The sequence below is a fragment of the Manis javanica genome, chromosome 16 (genome assembly GCF_040802235.1).
Source record: "Manis javanica isolate MJ-LG chromosome 16, MJ_LKY, whole genome shotgun sequence".
In the NCBI taxonomy this organism is placed as follows: domain Eukaryota; kingdom Metazoa; phylum Chordata; class Mammalia; order Pholidota; family Manidae; genus Manis; species Manis javanica.
Window position 1 is genome coordinate 42,203,573 of NC_133171.1, and position 25,728 is coordinate 42,229,300.

A 25,728-nucleotide genomic window follows, 5' to 3' on the forward strand; every position below is an offset into this window, starting at 1 on the left:
CAAACCCTTTCTGAGCCTCAGTTGCTATACTGGTAAAATGAAGTGGTTCTCAGACTTGTTTTAGCTGGGAGCCCTTTCTCGCAGTGAATTTTATGTGATAGCCACGGATAGAAGAAGGATTGATCTTGTTGAACTATGGGTGTGAAACTAAGACCCTCACCTGCTCAGCTTTCCCTGATTCCCCACAGGGGCCCCTGTGGAAACCTCCTCCACCATCTCAGGGCTCCTCTGAGCACAGTTTGAAACACTGTGCTGGGAATCAGTGATGTCGATTCTAGTTCTAACATTGTCTTCTAGCCCAGAATAAAGCCCTGCCTGTATTTACAAGTTGACAATTTGACAATGAAATGTTTACTCATGTGAAGAAACCAGAGGAGGCTCCAGGCTTTGGGCTGCCTTTCTGGGTGTGCCCCGCTCTGGGTCTGAGTTCTCCTAGCCCGCAGGGCCCATGGAATTAGCAGAAGCATCAAGAGGATTTAGTCAGCCTTGCAAAGGCCAGTGTGATTATACAGTGGAGTGGGGCACAAGACAGGCTTTGAACATGAAGCAGGCACCCCGGGGAACACTGACAAATGACCAAGGGTTGTCTACACATGGCCAGGAGCCAGCAGCAGCCAGCTGGGCCTTACTTCCTGACGAATGCAATGGCTCCAGACCTCTGAATGTTCCAGGCCTGGGAGTGAATGAATCCTAGTGGTACTCAAAATAACAAGGAGGTGTCTTCCATTTTCATGAGGATTGTTATTCCCTCCATTATGGGGGCTAGTGTTCAGTTGTCATGGCCCTTCAAGGATGTAACAGCCTATTCTTAAAACACAGATGGTGGAGAAGCCACAGGGGCTGTGGAGAAGGAAGGAACTTTAGGGTCTGACAGATGCAAGTGGGAACCCCAGTTCTACCTCTTATTAGCTGTGGGATCTTGGTCTGGTTTTTTAACTTGTCTGAGCTTCAAGTTTCTTAGGTATACAGTGGAAGTAGAGTGTGGTAGGCTCTATAAATGTGATCACATGAATAAAATTCATACAGTAGGTGCTCAGTAAATGCTTCCTTGCTTTTTGTTTTGTTTTGCTGCAACTTGCATGTTCTTGAAGAAATAGGTCAAGAAAAGTTTTCTGCTTAAATCAGCTTTGAGATCTCTTGTGTCGGTTTATGCTGATTGTTTTTTTTCTTTTTCTATTTTCCAAGATTTCTTTAGTAAACATGTATTGGAATGTTTGAAGCCTAATACTTGAACAAAATTGGGTTTTAGAAGCAGAATGAGACTCGTGTCCTCGATGAAGTGCTAATTTCCCTAGCATATAAAGGGATCCTAGAAATTAATAGAAAGAAAACCAACCATCTGATAGAACTAATAAAGGAACACAACACACACTTCAGAAAACAAGACATGCACATGACTCTAAAGCATGTAAAATAACACTCATTTTTCACCAGTCAGATCTGCAAAAATACAAGTTTGAAAACACATTCTGTTGGCAAGATTCCATGGACAGCAATCTGTTTACATGTATTACAGATATATCCACATCTATGAACTGACATGGAAAGATCTCCAAGATATAAATAGCAGAGTATGGAAAATAAGCTACCTTTTGTGTAAAAGGAAGACAAAAGGAAAATCTGTATTTTTATGTGGTTGATATGCAACAAAATTCTGGAAAGATATGCTAAGAAAAGTGTCAGGAACTGGGTAGATGGTAAAGGTGGGAAATTTTTTACTGTATATATTTTTATCCTTTATTTATTTTTATTTTTTTGAATGTTGTCCCAATTTATGCATGTATTTAATAGAAATGGTAACATGTTAAAAAGAAAAAATGGGGAATTTTGTATAGGAAATCAAAAGTAGTTGCCATAGCAAGTATTAATTTCTAATCAGATAAAGAACAATAAAAAATACTTTTAAAGATAACCATTTCCCAATGTGGGGAACTTTATTCCTGAAACACAATTGTAGCAATCTTTTAATTTGCTACAGTTCAGATTTTGCTTGTGAATTTAAACAGTACTTTATTTATGCCAATTCCATCAGTGCCTTATTTTTATAGCATACTTTCTCTGTATCTACACACTTTATATAACATATCATCTATCTGTAAGAATGAATGTTTATTATTATTAAAAAATAATAGCACATCATACTTCCATCACCCAGAACCATGGTGGCTTCAGAATTTTTGTGTAGGAAAAGCTTAAGGACGGCAAACGAACTGGAAAGTGACAGCTAAGGAGATGTGTGCTAAAGTGTCATTTGCAAAACGTTTTATTTTAATTGAATCATGATGAGTCTTCAGATGGTTTCCATCCCCAGTTTGTAAGCTACCCCAACTCATGTAACACAGAGACAAACTGTCCTGGACAAACCTTGCTCAAGTTGTAGATTTATAAGGAAAATAAGTGATTGTTGTTTACAGCTATTAAATTTGGGGCGGTTTGTTGGGCAGAGTCCAGGTCCCTTTTACCAGCCGGTATATCCATCCTTCAGCTGCTGTGAGTGTGGGTTGCTCACAGTTCACGGCTGCTCCCTTCTCTGGAGAAGCACCCTGGGCTGGTTGCAGTCACAGGGGAGGTTATGTCCACCACCCCCACCAGGTGTCGCTTGTAACCAATGACTGATAGGTCCAAAAGGTGGTCCCTTGCCTCAAGGCAGAAGTGACTCTGTGGTCCCATGCACACTCCAGTGCTCCTGTGGGATTAGACTAAAGCTATACTCCTAGGGAGACAACATCCTTGTCACATTTTCTGCCCACATCTCCTTCTCTCCCTTTCTGCTGAGAGCTCCCTCAAAAATTCACGTGTGCTGGAATCCCTTTCTCAAGCTCTGCATCTAGTTACCTAACCTCGAATAGGTACTACTGGAAGTGTTATGCAGCTTGGCAGAGAAATCTTTCTAAGCCTTCTCTTGATGCCTCCATTGCCCAGAAATAATTTTTTTAGTATTTTGGTGTAGATGAAATTATCTGATACTTGCAGAGCATTTAGTACATTCTCTGGCAAATAGTAAGCACTCAGGAAATGCTAGACACTATTATCATATCCACCAGTGCCTTTTTCTATATTTAATTATCTTATTTATCGAACATATACTATATGTCATGCACTGTTATATTTCACGTATAACTCAGTCCTCACAACGATCCTGTCTAATGGGTACTGTCATTACAAATGAGGCAACTGCAGTTCAGAGAGACTCAATAACCAATCCAAGGATATAGAGCAAATAAGTGACAGAGCTGGCAGAACTGCATATATGTCTGAATTGCCTTTCAGTTGTCATTTCACTGATTCCCTCCTTGTGGCCAGTTGCTTCAGTGTGGGGCTGGATAAAACTACAAGAATGTGGAGTAATTCACTCCAGCTGTGACTATCTCCTCCCTGTCCTGGAAAGTACTCAGCTCATAATCTTGGAAGGGTCTTTCTTCCTGGAATGATCTCACCTCTCCTCTCTGGTTATCCAAACCCTAGCCGCCCTTTAAGAGTCACATTTCATCTCGTCCCTCTGGTGTTTTCCCTGATCTCTGCCTTTACTTGCTCATCTTTTATGCAATGAACTCCTATAGCATATATTGGACATTGAAGGCATTTCTGACCCCTACAATTTCCTGCCCCAATTGGCTCTGACACATTCCATTTCAACAAAGTTATGTTTACTGATGGATCTGTTTACATCAGCTAGAATGTCAAGGCTTTCAAAGACAGGATAAAGACTTATTGATTTGTTATTTCTCTAGTCTCTTGTATAGTGCCTGGCACAAAGCATGGATTGGATGAATAAATCAATAAACTGTTTCATGGTGTATGTTTATCTTTTTGTCTGGATTTAAGATCCTTGAGGCCCAGACCTGGTTTTCCATTTTTTTGTGTGATTTTTATGCTTAGCAAATGGTAGGCAGGGCAGAAATATTCATGGAACTGAAGCAAAGTTGTCTGTCCTGAAGGATTAGTCACATTTTGGTCTTGCTCTGAGAACAGGACAGCTCTCTGTCAAAGGGAAGTCATCCCATGTGACATCCTACATGGAATTAGAGAAATTTTTAATCTCTGAGTTTGTTGCTTGTGCTGTTTCCATAACTCTGCATGTGACCAAATGTCCTTGACTTGACCTTGTGGGAATCTGTAAACCATGAGATTCATGGAGGGGTGTTCGTGGGAGGATGGGATCATGTGATGCGGAGCAAACTTTATTTGCAATTCCCTGACTTAGGGGTGATTTCTGGGAAGTGGCAAGAGGTGACTCCACAAAGAGTTTTGCCGGCTTCTACAAATACAAGACTTTTTATGGGGATGGCCCTACGCCAGCCTGACAGGAAGTAGAAAACAAAGAGGGTAGCTGAGTACACGTCCCATCCTGACCAGCACCAGCTTTTTCCAAGCTAGTTTGTAACATGAAGCTTCTCCTCCAGGAGTTGAAAGCTAAAGGAATATTGGCATGAACCTTTGCATGAGAAGACCAAATTCACTTATTTCTATAAATGAAAACTATTTTTTAAAAATGTATCAAAGAGCTTGCAGCTCAAAGTATCCCAAAACATACTTTTCCAGTGTGAACTATTTGACCACCCCTTTTTCCCAAGTTTATCTATTTTGTAAGCAGACATGATCAATATTGGGGTTTCTTCCAAAATATGTATTTATCTTTGAAGAATAGGAAAAAGGTAGTGTGGTAAAGGGATTTAGGAAAGTTCATTATGCTTCAGAGAATGTTTTGACCTTGCTCTCAAGGGGATGCCCAGATAGCTTCACATTCAACCTCGAGGTCACTGTGTGTACATGTGGCTTTAAGCCAGAGAAGATGAGGGCTCCTTGGGTTGGGTTCAAGGTTGGGATAGAATAGGGAGAAATTCTGGGCGCCCCCGCTGTAGGATGTGCTTATTCTCTCTTAATTTGTTTACTTAAGAAGAGAAAAAGAAGTCCACATGTCTCTTTGAAGCCCTGTGGGGCTGTTTTCACTGTGAACACACAGAGAAAGCCCATGATTGTTCCTATAATGCTGGTCTCGCCATTTATTGTCCTTGGATTTCATGTCTGCTTTGCAACTGGGATAAAGGTTCATTCATTCCTGTGATGAGAAATAAAGAATCCTATTGTCTTCCTGCTCAAATTAGTTCCAAGACCATCTTTTTTTCTGAGGCTGACAAGCCCCGATAGCATCTTGCTTGGCCCCATGAGCTGGTCTCCAAAGAAGCTGTTGTGCCCTTCTCGTCAGAGCTTTCCTGCCACAATGCCGTGACACAGAGCAGGCCTGTCTCCTCAGCACCAGGAGCCTTGCCCCTTCACGGGGAACCGGAACGACGTCTGTGAGTTGCCAAACCAGACTTACTGTAATTTGCCAGCACACAGACGGTGGTGTCCCCTGCCTGGGTGGAGTGAAGATTTGCCCTTGGTGAGCTGCTCACCCAATCCACAGGGAAAGATGAGTGTAGCTCTTGTGCGTGTTCTGACAAGTTCCATCCCAGAAGGTTCCTGATTACTCACAAGAATAAAGGCCAAGTTAATTAAAATGAACACAGAAGTGTGAAAAAAACAAAGGGCAAGAAAAGTTCCAAGTCAGTTATTTCTCTCTTCAGAGGAAAATCAACCCAGGGGCCGTGGCCTAAACAAATCCCTTTTTCATTTCTAACAATGTTCTTCCTCACGGAGAGGGTTTAATTCCAGCCATCCTGGCAGTGGCCATGCTGTCCCTTCCACATCTGCTCTCCTGAGCCTTCCTCCCTCCCTCAAGCCTTCCTCTGCACACAGACCAATGGCCTCCGGCCTGTGAGGGACGTGGGTTCCCCCACCCCCTGCCATTCCCTGCCTTGGGGTGGGCACAGAGGCACCTTCTCCAGGGTACTGCTGGCCCCTCCTCTTGGGCTCTCCGTCCAAATGCCTCCTCCAGGAGCTTGTTCCAGGTTATTTCAGCCCTGTATTGTTACCTCCTTTCCTCTGGCAAATGGTTTCATTCCCACATCCTGTAGGAATGCTCAGGTCTCTTATCTTTTGAAAACACCTCCTCTTAACCTGGGCATTTCTCTCCTTCCTCAATAACTCACTTTCTCTTCCTTTCCCTTCCCAGATAAGACCCCTCAAGGGATACTTTTTATTTGGTGTCTCTACTTCTGTCCAGCCTCTGCTGTTGCACTTTTCATGGCTGTGGTTTCCTCTCTAAACCCTCCGCTTTCCCTACAACACCCTCCCTACTCCAAGCCTTTCATTCTAGCAAACTGGTCTGGAATAGGGCACTAAAGATCTGATCATCAGAGGCAAGGGGCTCATTTTAGGCTTGCTGTGTTTGATTTTTCTATAGCCCTTGTCTCCACTTATTATGCCTTTCTTCTTGAAATTCTCCTCTTGATTCCCATGATACCACCACTTCCTAACTCTCCTTTGCCCCTCTGATGATTTCTGTGCACCCCCACCCTCAAATGCTGATGATCCTCAGGGTCCTTGGATCCTTCTTACTCTCTTCTGGTAATTTCTTCCATGTCCATGGTTCCACCTTCTACCTGCACCCTGAATTCCCCTATTACAGATCTCCACCCTAGACTTTCCCCCTAAGTTCCAACTGCTTCCTTCAAGATTGCTTCTTCCGGATGTTGCACGTACAGCTCACACTCAACATAGTCACATTGCTTCTATCTTTCCTGTGAAACCTGCTCTTCCTCCTGTGCCCTAATCTGGGAAATGATACCACTGTCCATCTACTCACCCAAATCAGGAACCTGAGGGGTCATCCTGGCTTCCTCTTTTTCCTTCATCTCCTATAGCCAATCAGTTCCCAAGTCTTGTGGGCTGGATCTCCTTGCACAGTTGGTATGTATGTGCTGCTCTCTTTTTTCCCATCTCCTGACTCTCCCTTGGATTATTAACATGCTCTTCCTGCCTCCAGTTTTTTTCTTCTGCAATCTATGTGCCTCAAAGCAGCTGCAGTGAACTTCTTTCATTGGCTCCCTATTGCTTTAGGATGTGGCCTATATTCCTTAGCGGGCCAATAAAGCCTGGTATCCTGTAGCCTGAGCCTACCACTCAGTTCTCCAGTTTCATCTCTCACTTAAACCTTTTGCGCTCCACTCACGGCCAGACACATGCTAAGTGTACACTCTTTGATCATCTTGCCCAGGTTGATGCACCTCCTTTCTTTACTCCCCTTACTTCTCATTGGTCCATTTCCTTCTACCCTCAACCCACCTGTGTCACTTTAATAGGTTTAAACACTCTATTCCCAGGTAATTTCACCTCTGACCACTAGGGGGCTTTTCCTGACTAATGCCCCACCCCGTCCCTCCAGGTACAACTGACTGTTCCTTCCCCTGAGTCTCCTGGCACGCTGTACTGTGGCATCTATAGCTCTTTACTACCAACTTTGCTCATTATGCTTTCAGCATTTATCACAGTGTTAAACTAAGTAAGGGCTTCTGTGAACAAACAAACGAATGAGTGAATAAATAGACTCTTCCTGCAGAAGTGTAACTTAAAAGTCTGAAGTGTTCGTGACTAAAGAATTTCGTCCTAATGGGTAAGTCTGCTATGACAAAGGAGATGAAGCCATTTGGTTTACTCAGTATTTTTAACAATTAAGACTATGATTTTTTCTCTTATTTAGCATTTGTGTAGTGTTTACTGAGTGTTAGGTAGGACAAACGGTTTCCCTGCTGTTGGTTCAAATTAAAATGGCTTGAGGGAGATCCAGCCTGCAAGACTTGGGAACTGATTGGCTATAGGAGATGAAGGAAAAAGTGTTTTTATGCTTTTTGATGTTTTGAAGATAAAATTACAGTTTTTGGTTAAAGAAAACATTAATAATTTGCATTATAAGTTTTGCAAAGGGATTTGTATTTGACTTTATCAGTACAGTTAATTTGACTGTGCGGTCTGTTATTCTCCACAAGTACAGGCTCACGCCTTGGGAACTGTGAGGAATACATCTTCAGGTTTACCTATGTAGCATATTTGCCTAAAGGTGACAGAGGAAAGACACATCATACCTGTTACTATGTACTGAGCCTTTACTCTGTACAAGGTACTTTCTAAGGATTATTTCATTTAATCCTTACAACAACCCCAGGATGCAGGGGTTCATTTATGAAAGAGGAAACTGAAGATATATGCGTGCCATTCAGTGGAACAATTCCTGCCCAGCAGTGAGTTTTCATCAAGAGTCTGCTTTGCTTTTGCTGATGTTTTTCTTCAGAAGGTGGTAAGGAGGCAAAGGTGCTTGCCTGTGAATCCCTGTCGATCACTCGCCTGTAGTACCTGCCAATCATCCTGGATTTGCTCTGTCCTGAGACCTTCATCCTTCTATAACTACTGAGTGTAAAGACCTGGTTGTGTTATCCTACCTTGCTTCCTATACCACTAGCTTCCATGCTAACTACCTGGGGGTCAGTTTGTTTCATCCTCTGAAAGTAAACATGTACAAAATTCAACTTGAGCCAGATGTTCTTTTCATGATCTAATAAAGTAACTTCCAATCTTATAAACTAATCTATGTTAATGGGTAATGGTGGGAAAAGGTTAGAGAACCTCTATCTTCCCTACTCATATCAAAAATTCATTCCCTATTAAATGCTTTCCTGAAATTATGTCAGTGGGGTAGGACAAGCTTAACTCTTAAAGGCTTTCCAGCTCAAATGTTCCATATTTACTCCAAATATTAAACTGCCACCTTAAAGACTCAGTATAAACTAAAAGTGAAAAACTTCAAAGAAAGAAATAGGCCAGCTAAATTGGTGAGTCATGTCTTCCTGTTCACCTTATAGGACCTAGAATTAATTAAAAAGGGAAATTGTGATGTTTCTGTGTAGGTCCACAGGTTCCCCTTGCTACAGTTCTTAACCCACTGCATGATGTACTTTTCTCTTCACAGACACTACAGCCCTGCATCTTGTCTTTCATTTATTTCTCCCTATGCCATCCAAATATACAAAGCCCCCCACCCTCCAAAAAAAAAACCTCCCAGAGAATAATGAGTGAGTAGTCATTTGTTAGTGTGAATTGACGCCAGTGAATTCCTCTCTCAAGGATAATTGCAATTAAAACCTTATCTCTAGTTTTAGGTATCGAAGAGGCAGGAAACCTTTCTCATCCATGAAATCATTGATAGAAATTCAGCTATACCTAATTTTTAGCAAAAATTCATATTTAAGTCTTTGGTTTGTCTTATAAACTGAACAAATAATATGACTTAAGTAAGCAGAACATGCTTTTTTAAAAATTTTATTTAGACCTTTTATCTATGTATTCAACAGCTGCTAGCTTGTAAAAGGCTCATTATTCCCAGGCCATGGTAGGTCCAGCAGTGGGTACTCAACCAAGAGCTTTGGATGGCTTTGCCCACATTCTTCATTCTTACTGGTAAAAACAATCCACATTATTATGGTGGACACAGAGATAGAGGGATCCTTAGAGTTCAAAACAGCAAGAATGTAGTGGAATTATAAATAAAGGGGGATGGAGAGTTACTTTGGAAAGAGAAAGAATACGATAGAAATATGGAGTAAATGAGGTAAAAGGAGTTCACTCATTTATTCTCAGGCCTTTTTCCAGAAGGAAACAAAAAAGAGGAGAGTGGTAAATCACATTCTCTTGTGCAGACTCTATTTTCCCAAGATGGCCACAACCTCTTCCATCCACATAGTTTTCTATATGGTGCCCTTGGTATGCCCTCATCAATAGGTGAGTCGGATTCCCTTCTGCATGAGTGTGGAATGGTGTTATGATATACTTGGAACCCGTAGAACTGGATGAAAGTAAGTTGCACGATTTTTATTTGTTGCTTTTTTAAAAACTTGATACTACACACTTACCTTGCATTTCTGTGTAACGTCTACATTAAAGTTTTTAAATTCACCTTTTTATATAGAGATAATTATAGCAATCACTTATGATTGTAAGAAACAGTACAAACATAAGTGATATATCTGATAAGGGGTTGACATACAAAATATACAAAGAGCTCATGCACTTCAACAAACAAAAAGCAAATAATCCAATTAAAAAATGGGCAGAGGATCTGAAGAGACATTTCTCCCAAGAAGAAATTCACATGGCCAGCAGGCACATGAAAAGATGCTCCACATCACTAATCATCAGAGAAATGTAAATTAAAACCACAGTGAGCTATCACCTCATACCAGTAAGGATGGCCAACATCCAAAAGACAAACAACAACAAATGTTGGTGAGGATGTGGAGAAAGGGGAACCCTACTATGCTGCTGGTGAGAATGTAAATTGGTTTAACCATTGTGGAAAGCAGTATGGAGGTTCCTCAAAAAACCAAAAATAGAAATAACATTTGACCCAGGAATTCCACTCCTAGGAATTTACCCTAAGAATGAAGGGGCCCATTTTCAAAAAGATATATGCACCCCTATGTTTATTGCAGCACTATTTGCAATAGCCAAGAAATGGAAGCAACCTAAGTGTCCATCAGTAGATGAATGGATAAAGAAGATGTGGTACATATACACAATGGAATATTACTCAGCCATAAGAAGAAAACAAATCCTACCATTTGCAACAACATAGATGGAGCTAGAGGGTATTATGCTCAGTGAAATAAGGCAGGTGGAGAAAGACAAGTACCAAATAATTTCACTCATATATGGAGTATAAGAACAAAGAAAAACTGAAGGAACAAAACAGCAGCAGAATCACAGAACCCATGAATGGACTAACAGTTACCAAAGGGAAAGGGACTGGGGAGGGTGGGTGGGAACAGAGGGATAAGGGGAGTAAGGGACATTATGATTAGTACACATAATGTAGGAGTAGGAGGGGCACCGGGAAGGAAGTATAGCACAAAGAAGACAAGTAGTGATTATATAGCATCTTACTACTCTGATGGACAGTGACTGTAATGGGGTATGTGGTGGGGACTTGATAATGGGGGGAATCTAGTAACCACAATGCTGCTCATGTAATTGCATATTAATGATACCAAAAAAAAAAGAAACAGTACAGAGAGGTCCAGTGTACTATTATCCCTAATGGTAACATCTTGCAAAACTATAATTCAATATCAAAGTCAGGATATTGACATTTATGAAGTCAAGATACATTTCCATTACTAAAAGGATCATTAATATTGCCTTTTTTTAGTCACATCCACTTCCTCCCCATCCACATTCCCTCCATAACCCTTGGAAAGCACTAATGTGTTCTCCATTTCTATGACTGAGACATTTCAAAGTCCAGTGGTTCTATTCATTGTTGAATGATGTTGCAGTCTCCAACTTTAATTGTGGATTTGTCCATTTCTCATTTCTGTTCAAAACTTCACGTAGTTTGTAACTCTGTTCTTTAGCCCATATGTATTTAAGATTGTTATGTCTTCTGGGTGGAATGACATTTTGTTATCTTGTAATGCCCTTTTCTGTCCCTGATAATTTTCTTCGCTCTGAATTCTACTTTATTTGATATTAACATAGGCACTCCTGTTTTTTTCTTTATGTTTGTACAATATCCATTCTTGTATTTTCAATCTGCCCTTATTGCTATATTTTGAATTTCTTGTAGATAACACATAATTGGGTCATGTTTTTTACTGTATTTTGTCAGTCTCTATCTTTTATCTGCTGTATTTGGGTAAGGTAATTCCTGACATGTTAGGGCTTAGGCCTACCATTTTATTTTTGATTTTCTGTTTATTCTCTCTGCTTTTTCATTTCTGTTTTCTTTTTCCTGCCTTCCTGTGGGTTACTTGAATAGTTTTTATAATTCTATTTTGAGCTATGTATAGTGTTTTTGAGTGAATTTCTTTGTAGAGATTTTTTAGTGTTGTGTTAAGTATACATAACAAAGTCTGTTGGTGTTGACATTTCACCAGCTGGGGAAAAGTGTGGGAACCTTACCGCCTTTTACCTCTTTCACCTCTTGTTCACCTCTGCCATTTATAATATATTTGTTTAAAAATTTTTCCTCTATATACACTTAGAACACATCAAAGAATGGAATATTTGTTGCTTCAACCTTGAAGCATAATTTAGAAAATGCAAGAGGAGAAGGAAAGTATTTACTTGTATTTTTGCTTACTAAGTTCTTTCTTCCTTTTGATGCTCTCAAGTTCTTAGAGTTTTCATTATTGTTTTTTCAGTTTAGGGAATGTCTTTCAGCCATTCTTTTAGGGTAGGCCTGCTAGTCATGAATTCTCTTTTCTCTCATCTGAGAATGTCTTGATTTGCCCTTATTTAGGTTGTTCGCAAAATTCCTTGGGGTTAGAGAATTGAGATTCCTGTTTCCTTGCTGGTTGTCAGCCATGGGTCGGTCTTGGCTCCCACCGGCTGCCAACATCCCTTCTCAGGCTTTTCCTGATCTCCTAAAGCCCCCTCTCTGGTCTTTGCATTTGAGCCCTTACATCTCAGAGTCAGCAACGGTGTGCGGGTCCTCTCACACCTCAAGTCTCTCTCACGTCCCCTTCTGCTGCAGCTCTCTCGCTTCCTCTTCTGCCACTATCTCTTCTGCTTCTAGCTGGAGAAAGTTCTTTGTTTTCAAGGGTTTATGTGATTAGATTGGCCCCACCCAGAAAATCCAGATAACTTCCCTATTATAAAGTCAAATGCAAAGTTGACCTTAAATTTAATTACATTTGCAGTTTCTTTGGTCACGTAGGTAGTATATTCACAGGTTCTGGGGATCAGGGGAAGGATAGCTCCAAGGTAGGAGGGGCCTTTTCCTGTCTACTGTAGCGGTCAGCTAGACATGAACATAGAACCTGGGTATAGCAGCTGCCAGCATTTGTGTTTCCCAATTTCTGTAAGGTAGAACCGAATATCCTCTTCAAGTTTTTCTGGTCAAAATTTCTTAAATACACCCACCTGCTGTTTCCTGACATCTCCCAGAATGCTATTAACCCTAAGACCACAAGTTAAAAAGAAAGAAGAAAGGCTGTATTCTGAATGCAAAGACTTCCATCTTTGTGTCTCCCTTATACTCTTATGTGACAGCTCCTTCCAGGGTGTTTCTGAGTATTTAGGGAGAATCTGGCCATCCAAAATGTGGCAATAGATTGAAGCAAGGAAAGGAACGAAAGAGAGGGGCAAAGGGAAGGGATAGAAAAGGGAAAGAAGAAAAGGGGAATGACTGGGAAAGGGGGAGGAAAAAGGAAGGAGAGGTGAGCCATGGCACTGGGAGGTAGGGCTGTGAGAGTGCAGCCACCTGGCAGGGTGCTACTGATCTTCTGTTTGCAACACCTCCCAGCACGGCTGTCAGGAAGGGCAGACGCAGGAGGGTACCTAGGGCCATGCTAGCCTTATGGAGCCTTTGTGAGAATCCGAAAAGTCAGCCTCTCCGGGCAGATGGGGCACATGGTGTGTGGCACGTGGAGACTGTGTTGGGTTTCAGCTCTGCCTGGGCCAGATGCCCTGGGAAGGCACAGCCTGCATGGTTGTCTGTGCGCCCTGAGAACGGCCTCCCTGGGCAGCTCTCATGCAGGCCTTCCCTCTGTGGTGGGCATAGTGCTGGCCTCAGGCTGCTGGACACCCTCACCAGGTGCCTTCTCCTGCAATGACAAGGGGAGACCTGGGGGCAGAAGGCCCTCGCCTGGTTACAGATTGGGTCAGGACTGTGATCACAAAGGTCCCCCTCTTCTCCAGCACCCCCAGAAAATCCCTCCAGTCCTTTCTCCTGTCTGTTTCTCATTCTGCTTGAGACTAGTCACCAGGCCAGTATTAAAGAAAGCAGAGGGCCTGGCTGTCTCTCCCAGCACCCTAAATGGCAGGGCCTGTCCAGGGCTGCTGGCGTTTCCTTTGAGACAGCGGCCAGAGGGAGGGGTGGGAGCGGGGCAGGAAGGAAGAACAGTGTCGTTGCTTCCCACCGCCTGGCTCAGCAGCTGACAGCCTGCAGACCTTTGGGTGAAGACGGCACAGAAGGGGAGACGCAGAGCCAAGCTCCAGGCGTTCCTCATCAGTGTTCGCATCAGCGAGCCCTGGGCCCTGCCCTGCTGCCTGCCTGGGTGCTTGCACCCATTGGCTCATGACCTGATACCAGATTTTGGAGGGAGTGGGGGGAAGAACAACATGCCCTGTTCATTTGGCGGGTATGGAGGCCCCTAGAGTGGCCAGATGTACAGGTCACCTGACTTGGGGTGCTGCACCCTCCCAGGGCCACATGTGCTGGGAGAATCCCAGATCTGAAGCTGGAAGAGGTCTTCCATTAGGATTTTGTTCAGCTCTCTGGCTTCAACTAGGGAATATGGGATCCTGCCCATTTTATTGGTAAAGCAACTAAGGCCTGTCCTTACTTTGGGCTATACAGCTAGAAAGTGGATTGAGGTGGGAGGAAGCAAAGTAGCGACGCATTCTCTGGTCCCCTCTTGGGAACCGCCCAGCAGCCTGGCCAGCCTGGACCAGCAGGAGCAGCTGGACATAGTGCTTGCCTGCCTGCCCCTTCCCCACCCTAACCCACCCATGCTACCACCTCCTTTGCAGGAGTTGCCAAAGTCTAATAAGTCTGTTATCCAAGGTTTAAGTGTCTAGTGTTGATTATTTAGGAGAAGTCAGTCTCAGAAGAGCTGGAGTAGTCCAGGACACAGAGAAATGGAGAAGAAAATTTGATTCAGGCTTTAAAATCCCTATGATGATGAGACGGAGAAGAGGGAAATGGACATTCCAGGAAGCTACTCTTTTTTTTAAAAAAGCATTTTTTATATGCTTGCCATTAGCAAAGCACTCAGCATACATTATCCCACTTAATCTTCACAGCATCCCTAGGAGGCAGGCATGAATTGTAGGTTTATGGATGAGGCTTGAAGGGTAAAAATACCTCATTTAGCACCATCAGTTGATTAAGTAGAACTGGATGCAAACCCAGCATTTGTCACCTTGAGCCCCTATTCTTAACCCATGCACTATACTGCTTCTCATGGTGGAAGAGGAGAGACAGAGGGTGTCCTAAGAATGAATGGGGAGTGGGGTTTGATTGGCCAGAGTTTTATGTGGTCATACATGGGTTAGGTGCTCAGGTGATATATGTATATATTGTGAAATGATTACTCGGGCATCTGCTGATCTAACACTTAGCCATTATATTCATGTTAAAGAAAACCCTGCTGCAACAATATAAAGGGGATCCACAGAATTCAGTTTCATATGGTGCAGGGTCAGCTCACTGGGAGACCAGTGAAATGACCTAAAGGAGTCTGTTCATAGCCAGTCCTATTAGACTCAAATTCCGTTATCATAGGTGAGGTGGTTTCCCTGTTACTATTTATTTGTCTGTATCCTTTATTAATTTGTGTGATCCTTGAAGGTGGGGATCGCTAGTATTTAGCTCAGTTAAGTCCCTCAGTAATTGAAGGAGCTCTTTCCAATTCCCTTAGTCCTCTCCATGGACTCTAAAGTTAATTAAATCAGATGATTTTGTGGTAATCATTTCACAATCTATACATATATCAAATCATCACATTGTACACCTTAAACTTAAACAATGCTCTATGTCAACTATAGCTCAATAAAGCTGGAAAAAAGAAAACACTTATTATCGGGCATGCTTTTGAGTAGAGTTACAAAGAAGCTAGACTCAAGGCCTCCATTTTCAAATGGTTGAAACTCCTTTTCAAATCTAAAGCAGTAATTTAAATGTATTTCTGGAACCCAAATAAAACCTCTGAAGTCACATTTCTTTTAGTCAAGAGGCCCAGGTCCTTACATGCATCGCATATAGTGCAGGGTGAGGTGAGGACTTCATCCTTTGAAATGTCCCAAGACTTCTTGTCAAGTTTGCTTTAAACCGTACACTCAAGATCTTGTGATTTCTAAATTCAGACAAAGAGGCACTAAGGCATAATTTAAAGATAAATGTTGAAAAGCTCAGGAGCCCAAGGTGGATAGACCTGATTTCCAGTCGGCTTTTCCACTGCTGGTGTGACCTTGGGTGAGCTCGCTGACCTTTCCAAGCCAAGGAAAAAAATAGAACCCATAATAGGTAAGTTCTTGTGAAATTTAATTGAGAAAACACATGCAAGGTATTTCCTGGCACAGTAAGTACTCAGAAGGTGAAGTCAAGGAGTGGAACTGCCTCAGGTATTTCCCTTCAAAGGCTATTTGTGTCTCCTTGGAAGGAGTCGGTGGCAAGGGGGATGGGTGGGTAGAAGAAGCATGGTGTGTTTGTTGTGGGATGACAGCACGGAAGGGCTGCTTCAATAGGTTCCGTGAATCCACAGGGGACTTGCCCCACCAGGAAAGCTGGCTCCTCACATATTCTCTAAAGAGCACTTTTGTTTCTTGGTATAGAAACCTGTTCTGTGAATCATTATACCTCTTTCCCAAACACTGCCCCAAATAGTCAATCCTTGGCAAAAGATTTCCTTTCCTTTGGATTTTGTTTCTTGTATCTAGGATGCAAGTCAACACCTTGAACTACCCTAATGACAAGAAAAACTGATATTAGTAAATCTCAGTGTATTCCCCATTCCTAAGTGTTCACTCTGAAAAGATGTCGCCCTTGGAGACCTCTGTGATGTCAAGTCATGGTAAATAGGGTACTGATGCTTGTTGAGTGGGCCTGTAGTATCCAGACATTGTTTTTAGTTAGTCAGAATTGTTGGGCGCAGTTGAACCTAGTATTGGGCTCTTCATGTTTTGTGTGTCCACCTGCCTAACATCTGCTAAGGTCATAGGAGTCATCTGTGGGGTCAGGATGGCTAAGGTAAAGTGCCAGAAATTTTCTGTGCCATTGACAAAGGATGGCAGGCTCTTGATCTACTAATGGCTTCTGTGTAGAGTCCCTCATTGATTTTTATCTATTTCTAGTTAGTTTGAATAGATGGGTCTCAAAAAACAGTACAATTTGATGATTTTCAAAGAATGTAGTACATTTAGAGCCCTATAAGAGAAGCATGAAAAATCTAGAACCATAGATTGGAGAACTCTGGGCTGGGAAGTCTGTGGCTAGTTGGCTTGGTGTGATGGTAAATTTTATGTACCAGATTGACTGGGACACAGAGTTCTCAGATATTTGGTCAAACTTTATTCTGGCCATATGTTTTCACAGGCTGACCCTCCTGTGAATAGAGAGAACATTGTCTGCCTGACTGATTGAGCTACGACATTGGTCTCTTCCAGAATTCAGATGTAGACTAAAATATCTGCCCTTGGGTCCTGATGGCTTTCAGTCTGAACTTACACGATTGGCTCTTCTGGTTCTTAGGCCTTCAGAAGATCGCTAGCATGGTACACTGGCTCTCCTGGTCTCCAGCTTGCTGACAGAAGATCTTGAACTTCTGACCCTCCATAATCATGTGAGCCAATTCCTTATAATAAATCTCTTTCTATCTATGTACATACATCCTACTGGTCTTGTTTCCATGGAGAACCCTGACCAATACATGTAGCAAATTAAACGTGCTTTGATCTGGCCATATGAGTATGTTCAGGCATTTGTTAGGCCCTTTAAATTTGCTGTCCCACATTTAAGTATCTGCAGCCCATACCCTGGCTTGCTGCCTAACCATGCACTGCTCTATATGATAGAACTAGTAGAGAGAATACAGATTTATAAAAATAAATTCACACCTCCCCTAAAATCCTCTAGATTTACATGGATTTGTTTTTTAAAAGTTTAGTTATTTTTTTTAAGTTTTTGTTAAAAAGTTTTGTGTATGATGAATTACAAATTAGGTCCCCAGCTGGCCAAGTGTAAATGTGAGAGTGTTTGATCAAATTTATAAATAAAGTTTACAGAACATGTTAAAGAAGTGCCAAGTTTAAGAAGTGCTATGTAAGAATTTTCTTTGAGGTGTGAAAATTAAAGGACGTCTTTTAAGAGAGGTCTAATAATTTCCATGAGATGCTGCTATATGTAGAAGACCAAATAAGTTCAGGAAAGGATTAAACATTTTATATACAGTAGGACCATCATGGTTTATTAAGACAACAAAAAATAGAGCATTAGTCTCTGGAAGGGAACATCATAGGGCAAACTAGCTGTGCCACCACCTGGCCCTTTGTGCCAACTACGGAAGTGAGAGGGCACCAGCGACTGTGGCATGTCTTTGGGTTTTAATCAAGTTTTTATGTTACTGTCTTTATTCTCCTTGTTGCTTTTATTGAATGTAAGCAAGTAAAAGGCATTAGCAATGTTTTTGTTATGGCTAATAATATGTCCTCATTTGTTCGATGCTTCAGTGCTGTTTCCCATGCAAAATGCCAATCCCAGGTCCTGGTGTAATTCTTACTGTGTCTCTGACAGTACTTAGCATAGTGCTGGGCTCCATGCACAGAGACTCTCTGTATGTACTTGTTGAGTAGAATGGAGGTCATTGCCCATTAAAACAGGCACTGAGACATTATAATCCCAAGTAGGCAATGAGTGAGAGATCATTAGGAAGAACACAGATTAAAACCAAGGAAATAATACCTTGCATTTGTACAGCATTCATTCTACATTGTGGAGCATCCTTATATCTTCCAGGCTCAGGTATCTTGCTAAGATGTCAGGTATCTTCTGCTTAGTATTTGATTGTATGGTTATATCTGAATTTATTTGTCCCTTTGCCCATTGATGGACATTTGGGTTGTTTCCAGACTTGGGCTATTTTGAATATAGCTGCTGTGAACATCGAATATAACTCTGTGGATATATCACTTTCGTTTTCCTTGGGTAAATATCTAGAAATGTGATTTCCAGGTCACATGGTAAGTGTATATCTAATTTTATAAGAAATTGCCAAACTGTTTTCTAAATTCTGATACAAGCAACACTTTTAACAGTTGGTAATATACAGGTAATATATCTTACAGAAGTTAGACTCCAAGTTTTATTGGTCACAAATGCTGTAATGGGTGTTGCTTCAAAGAAAAATATTTTTTAATTTCACTCATCTTATTGTTTTTCCTCCCTTATTGACAATCAGTACCAATGCTTACTTGGGCACTGAACACATATTTCAAAGAAAAGGTTTTGGATTTTATTTCCCATCATTTGCGATACCCTGATACCATGCTTTTGCAAGCCAGAGGGACTGCCAGGGTGAGGGAGAGGTGGAAGGGAGAGAAAAGTTAGGGGATAAGGAAGATAGATTGATACTTGAGCATTCTCTAGCCTTGTTTAAATTTCATCTATGCTCAGGAAATCAGAAGCTGCCTGTAAATACACATCACAGCTCAAGGCCATAAAGAAGGAGCAGCAGAAATGATAAGTAGCCAGAGCCACAGAGTAGCCAAATCCATGCAAAAATGAGTGCACTTTGTTTGTCTCCCTATCTCCTTTCTTCCTCCTCTTGCCTTTTCTTTATGAAATAAATTTATTCCTCTTTAAAGATATATCTTTTGCCCATTTGTCCCATAAGCTCCTCTTTGCAATTTCATGGTAAGCTTGCAATGGAACATCATCCTGAGTGAAAACATTTCTCAGTATCAGGTTCAATTTTGTTTTGTATTTTGCTAATACCTATGGGCATGCAGTCATGCCTCATGGGCCTTGAAATGTAACCAAGGAACATTTTTTTGTGTGTTCTTCAGTATATTTAGAAAGTTTGCTTCACACTGACCTTATATATTTGTTAAAATTATTCCTTAGTATTTTATTTTATTTGAACATTAGAAAACCAATCCAGATTCTCAGTTAGGGGAACTCAACATTCAAAAGCTGCTAATAATTGCCAAATCTGTCTATACATTTAACATAATCTCAATAAATATATCAATACATTTTTTGAGGGAGGGGTGTTTGTGTGGGGGGGGAATCAGCAATCTGACTTTAAAGTTTATATGGAAAATTTATTCTAAAGTTTATATGGAAAAATCATTAAACAACCATGGAAAGAAAATTTTTGAAAAGGAAGAACGATAGGGGAGAATTATAGTAAATATGAAAATGTATCATGAAGACACAGCAAATAGTGTTGAGCCAGTTCTTGAACAACAGAGATGAATGAACAGAACACAAAGTCTGTATTATAAAAGAGACCCAAAGAAACATGAAACTTGAATTTTACTGAAAGTGACATCTCAAATCAGTGAGGAAAAGATGGATTACTCAATCACTGGTGTAGGAACAAATGGGCAGATAACTGAAAATAGAGTTAGTAGCATGCATTAGTTGCTATTGGCTGCTTTAGACAATGTATTACAAGGAAAAGATGGTTGACTCTCAAACAGGAGTAAAGAAGAAAAGCAACAAAAATTCCAGACATGCCAGACAGAAGATGTAACTAATGTCTGTCTCTCACCAGTAAATTGTAAAACTGAGATGGCTTTAGAATGATTAAGGCCAATTATAACTAAGCCTTGTGACAAGGAACAAGTTGGGGGTATGACCACCAAACCTGTTGTTTAAGCACATAGAATAATTAAGGGGACTCTATCTGTGGACATAATTGCTTAGGTTTGGCTCTGAGAAATGGCTCTCTCACCAAAACCCTCTCTGCTCAAGGAATGTGCCTGGAAAAGATTTGTGGTTGTTCCTGTGAACCCTAAAATGTTTTGTGTCCGATTCCAATGTGTGTGTGTGTGGCAGTTAGGGATGGGAGCAGAATTTCTGCACACATCCAAGCAATTCTCAGACACCAGCTGGGTGGCCTACAATTTAACTTAATTGTGAACCCTGTCTACCTGGAGATAGTGTCAGAGTCCACAAGTAAAGGGCTTAGTCTGGCCTCCCCCCACCCTGACTTCTGATGCAAATGGCAAGTTCAAGTTGTCATCTGGGCTTCTGACCCACTTGCTATAAGTCAGAAATCCCCACATCTCCTCCTTGGGTGTGCTTATTGGTAAATTTCAATTCACAGAACTCAGAGAAACATTTTAAGTACTAGATTGCTAGTTTATTATAAAAGGAGTAACTCAGGACCAGCCAGACGGGAGAGACACACAGGACAAGGTTTGAGGAAAGGGTGCAGGGCTTTTGTGCTTTCTCCAAGAGCACCACTTTCCCCAGGTCTCCATGTTCATGAACCTGGAAGCTCTCTGAACCTCGTCCTTTGGGGATTTTTTGGAGACTTCATTACAGAGGCTTGATGGATTGATTCACCTGGCCATTGGTGATTGATTCTCCCTTTCCAGGTGGTCAGGGGCATGGGACTAAAACTTCCAAACCTCTAACACATCATTGATTTTCCTGGCAACCAGCACCTATCCTTAGGTGCTTAACAAAAATCAGCTCAGTGACATAAGAAATGACACCTTTACCGCTCTCACTGCTTAGGAAACAAGAGCTTTAGGGATGCTGTGCCAGAAATGGGACAAAGAACAAAAAGATGTTTTTTTCTTATAAATCACAATATGACAGGCACACAGAGATAAATAGAATAAAATAAACAAATATCCAATTATGCTTTTAAGAGTTGCATTGTCAAGAGAGGTACTAGTTGTATTAAAAGGGATTCTAAGTTCCTTGCTTAAAGGCACAAGCTTGTTGAGCATATTATGTACAGTCCAAGTTCTCACAATTGTTTCACCGCATTACATAGATTGCCTCCATTCTCATCTCCAATCAGTTTCCTTGCTTCCCATTGGCTAGACCAGAGCAAATGCCACATACTTTCAGATTTCTCTTATGAAAGATTTTGCCCAACTCTTAGTGCCAATTTCTGTATTAGTCAGCTTAAACTAAGTTACGTTATATTAACAATATCAGAATTTCAATTGCTTGAAACAAAAAAGATTTTATGTTTTCAGCATATAATGTATTTTAGACAAATAAAATGTACCACACCTATTGATGGACTTTTATATTGCTTTCAATCTTCCAATCTTATAAATAATTCTGTGCTAGATATATTTATATAAATATCATTTTGCACAGAAGCAAGTATATCTATAAAACTGCTATGTCAAAAGATATGTATATTATTAAATTTGGTATATACCTACTGATTTCTACACCCACTGGCTGTATAGGAGACTGCATGTTTCCTTCTCCTGCAACAATATTACCAACTCTTTTGATCTTTGCCCATCCAACAGATGAAAAATATTATTTAATCAATGCTTTAGTCTTCATTTTTCAAATTACAATAGACATTTCCTTGTTTTTCATATACTTCAGAACTATTTGCATCTTTTTCTTTTTTGCTTGTTCATATTTGTCCATTTGTCTCTGCTTGTATATGTTTCTTACTGATTATAAGAACTGTCACATATTAAAGAAAAGAGTCACTCATGTAAATTGAAAATATTTTTCCAAGTACTTATTTATATTTGAATGCTATTTATTGCATTTTTTGCCATGATTCCCCCCTCCCCTTTTTATGTAGTCTAGCACCAATTTTTAAATTCTTATGATGTTTGTATTGTGGTCTCACTTTAGAAAGGTCTTTATCATTAAATCAACAAATTATTTAAAGAATGAAATAGCAGCAGCTCTCTTGTGTTCTTCTAGTACTTATAGTTTAATTTTCTGTTTTTAAAGTTATTCACATGAAATTAATTTTGGTGTAAGGTGTGAGGGAGGGATACATGTTTATACCATCTCTAGCTGGTAGTAGCGGGTGCCTTTGTGGATAATTTGTTGGCTGTGCAACCCTGTTCATGTGAAATCTAACAAAAATTTATCGAAGTAAGTAAATTATTGGCTGTTAGGAAAAAAGTAACAGGAAAGCAGGAAGACTTCACTCAGCTCCGGTTAAGTATCAACCTGCAGAAATATGGAAATGGTATTGCAGATCTTCTCACTTTACAAAAGAAGCTAAAATATGGATTTTCATGTGAAATTCCCTGATGTTTAAATGTTAGCAACTAATTCAGAGTTTTAAAAACACTGCATGAGCCAAGCAAACACACATCTGCAGGCCAGATGGGGCCCACAGGGTGTTAGTTTGAGATCTGTGGGTTAGATATTTCTTTCTCTTACCCTTGAAGATTCATTTAAGTGTGATTTCTATGGGCTGCCGCACTAGAGTATGATCAGCTCTTGTCACAACGTGTTCTAACTGATGGTAGGTGTCCTAGACTTTATTATTAGGCTGTGAGATCCTTGAAAGCTTTTGGTCCCCAGGGCCTAGTAAAGTGTCTTGAACATAGTAGACTTTTAATATGAATGTTTGTTGAATGAACAAATGGATGAATGGATGAATTCTGCTCCAGGTTGGATCCCTGCCAAACATCTGGACACAGTACTTAGGGTGTCAGAGGTTACCTGGGTTAGACCACTTCGCTTTCTCCTCTCTTCCCACCAAGTCCGCCAGTACCCTCTCAAGGCAACAAAACCCTCATATTCTAGTCATTTTGTCAATGGGTGTCCTTTTCCACAGTGTGAACCTTGGCCACTAGATGTCTCCCTTTGCTTAAGTGACATTCTGAAGCCCGGGGGTCAATTTGAGGTTTGCTAAAAAAGAAACAATACTTCAGTAAGAAAGAATGTCTTAATCTCAGGCCACATCTTCAGATGTTTGTCCTCATGAGGAAGTTGAGCACAGCCACAATGTCAAAGAAGAAGTACCCAGGGACAGAATCAGATTTATTTTGTTCTGGAAGAGCTCCTCATCTGCAGGAATGCACCCCTGGGGCACTGAGTGACTGGTTCGTTGGGATTAGCCTCTAATCCAGCACAGCTCTAATTTAGTGCTTTAATTACTTTTCCCTGCTGTTTTAGGCCGGATGGAGAAACACATCCTGCTATTAAGGGTCTGAGACTCTCAGAACTGAGAACCTGCCTAGTAAAAGCAGGATGCACGTCAACCACGTCAGATTGAATTTCTCCACTGACATTGTCCTGATGCGCCCCTGCCCACCACCACAACGTTTTCAACTGATTAAAGGCAATGGGTGGAATCTTGCCTGGCCCTGTTAAATTGACCCAGGGGCTTCAATTTTGTGACACTTCAGCTCACTTGTTGAATGAATTGGAAATATGGATTCCATAGGACTTTGTGGCTCTCCAATTTATTATGAAAGGTTCAGACAATAAGAATGCGACGGCTCATTAGTATCTGAGACAAAACCTTGCCTTTTGCCTTTTCTTTGGTTATTTTTCAAGGCTTGGCTTCGTCTTTCTGTATTTCCCATTGGTCTTTGAGAATCAGAAGAGTATAGGTTAAGAAAACAGACTTTAAAGTCAGGTTGTGTTGGTGCCCTGGCCCATCATTTACTGAACTGCTCTGTATTTCCATTTCCTCATTCATAAAATGGGGGTGATAGCGGCAATTGCCTCAAAGGTTGCTGGGAGTATAAAAGGACAGGAAAACTTCTCAGGAAGGTACTTGGAATATAGTAAGTGCTCAGTCAATGTGAGCTGATGCTAAGTGCTTGCTGGGTCATCTCTTCCTCCACTTTGCTGTCCAGGCCAGCTCCCCTGTTGGTAGATTGTTTCACTGTCTTTGATCCTGGTAGAAAAGGATTTTTAGAGTTTTAGAACTCTCCTTTTGTTTATTTGAATGTCCTTTATTTTAATGCTAAATAGCACAATTATTTTGCAATACCAACGCCCCCCACCAGTTATCTCCTAAGTCACATTGACCAAGCTTTGTCCTCAAATCGTCTAATAACACCCCACCCACATCTTGTTATTTTAAGTCGTAGTTCTGAGTGTTAAGAGACTACATAAGTTTTGATTAAATCTTATTATATTAGCTAGGAGCACCTTCTCACCTTAGTTTACATTTTACATTCATTGCTTCCCTTCCTTACTCCTCCTTTCAGGTTTTTAAAAAATTATACTTAAAAATTTTTTTTAAATTGCATTTGACCATTTTATAATAATGGAACAAAGCCCAAACAGTTCAGAGCCATGAATCAGCATATCATTCAAGGCAGCCATGTCCGTTTGCAGCCCCTGAATTAGCAGCACCCTGAATAAGACCAAGCTCAGAGGATGTCTGGCACTTCTGACGGGTGGACACTGCCATCCAGGGTCCATCTGCTCTGGGTGGGTTCATGTCCACCCAGGTCCACCTTCTGATCTAATTCAGGTATTGCTTCACACGTGGTATCACTCGGGGAAAGTTTGTTGATGTGATACGACTTAGATATCTAGTTTCAGTAACAGGCTTCTGTCGCCACTTCCTTTCTCTGGGGCCTCAGGTGTGTTGCTGTTTGTGTGGTCTGCTCTTTTGCTCGGAAATGAAACTGTCACACTGTTTAGAAAACCCACCTAAATAAACAGGAGACGTGAGAAGGCTTGAAGCCCTGGAAGACAGCCCTGGTTTTCTCTATAGCTCCTCTTTGGCATTTGCAGGCTGCTCGGCTTACCTTGCCAAGGGATCACCCACAAAAAAATGGAAGTAGACCAGATGGACCAAAACACGCTTCATGTACTCAGGTGGTGACTTGTTCCTGTTCCACAGGTTAGAGCGTGTGAGATTTTGTAGTTGCAGAAGCCTCATAGTTACACCAGAGGAGCTCTGCCTCAGCTCTGCTCAGAGAAGTTAGCTTTTCTGGAACTCACAATGATGACATGTCATAAAGCTGCCTAGTGCTCCAATCTGTGCTGTTGACTTTTGCTCTCTGTTCTCTACAGGGACAGGGGAGCCTCACAACCTAACCAGGAAGTATTGAGGAATCCTGCATCTCATACATTAACAGATTATTAGGAGGAAACAAGAAGGCCAAAGTGGCTTTACTGGTGAGTCATCAGAATTCAAAAGCACACCCTGTTTGTGAAACAGCCTAAATGTTGGCATACTATGAGCTCCTTCCATTGAATATGGAATTAACTGACTGTTAAATCCACCCATTTGTTTGGATTCAGATGTTCTTCCAAACCAATGTACTCACAAAATCACTGATGTCTACTTGTTGCTTAATTTCTTACTATCTGCCAAAATGTTTTTGGTCTAATAAAAAATTATAGGGATCCCTTTAGTTCTGAAGGCC

General features: G+C 41.1%; 1 protein-coding gene across 4 annotated transcripts in view; it reads left to right on the top strand.

Annotated features, from left to right (window-relative positions):
• Nucleotides 1–17,145: 17,145 nt before the first annotated feature.
• ADGRF1 (adhesion G protein-coupled receptor F1) overlaps nucleotides 17,146–25,728 on the top strand; it is a 57,671-nt gene continuing 49,088 nt past the window's right edge. For all 4 annotated transcript variants that reach the window (XM_037013745.2, XM_037013743.2, XM_037013744.2 and 1 more), the window contains exons 1-2: nucleotides 17,146–17,216; nucleotides 25,373–25,477. The gene's annotated coding sequence lies outside the window, so the exon portion shown is untranslated. The remainder of the gene's footprint in view (nucleotides 17,217–25,372; nucleotides 25,478–25,728) is intronic.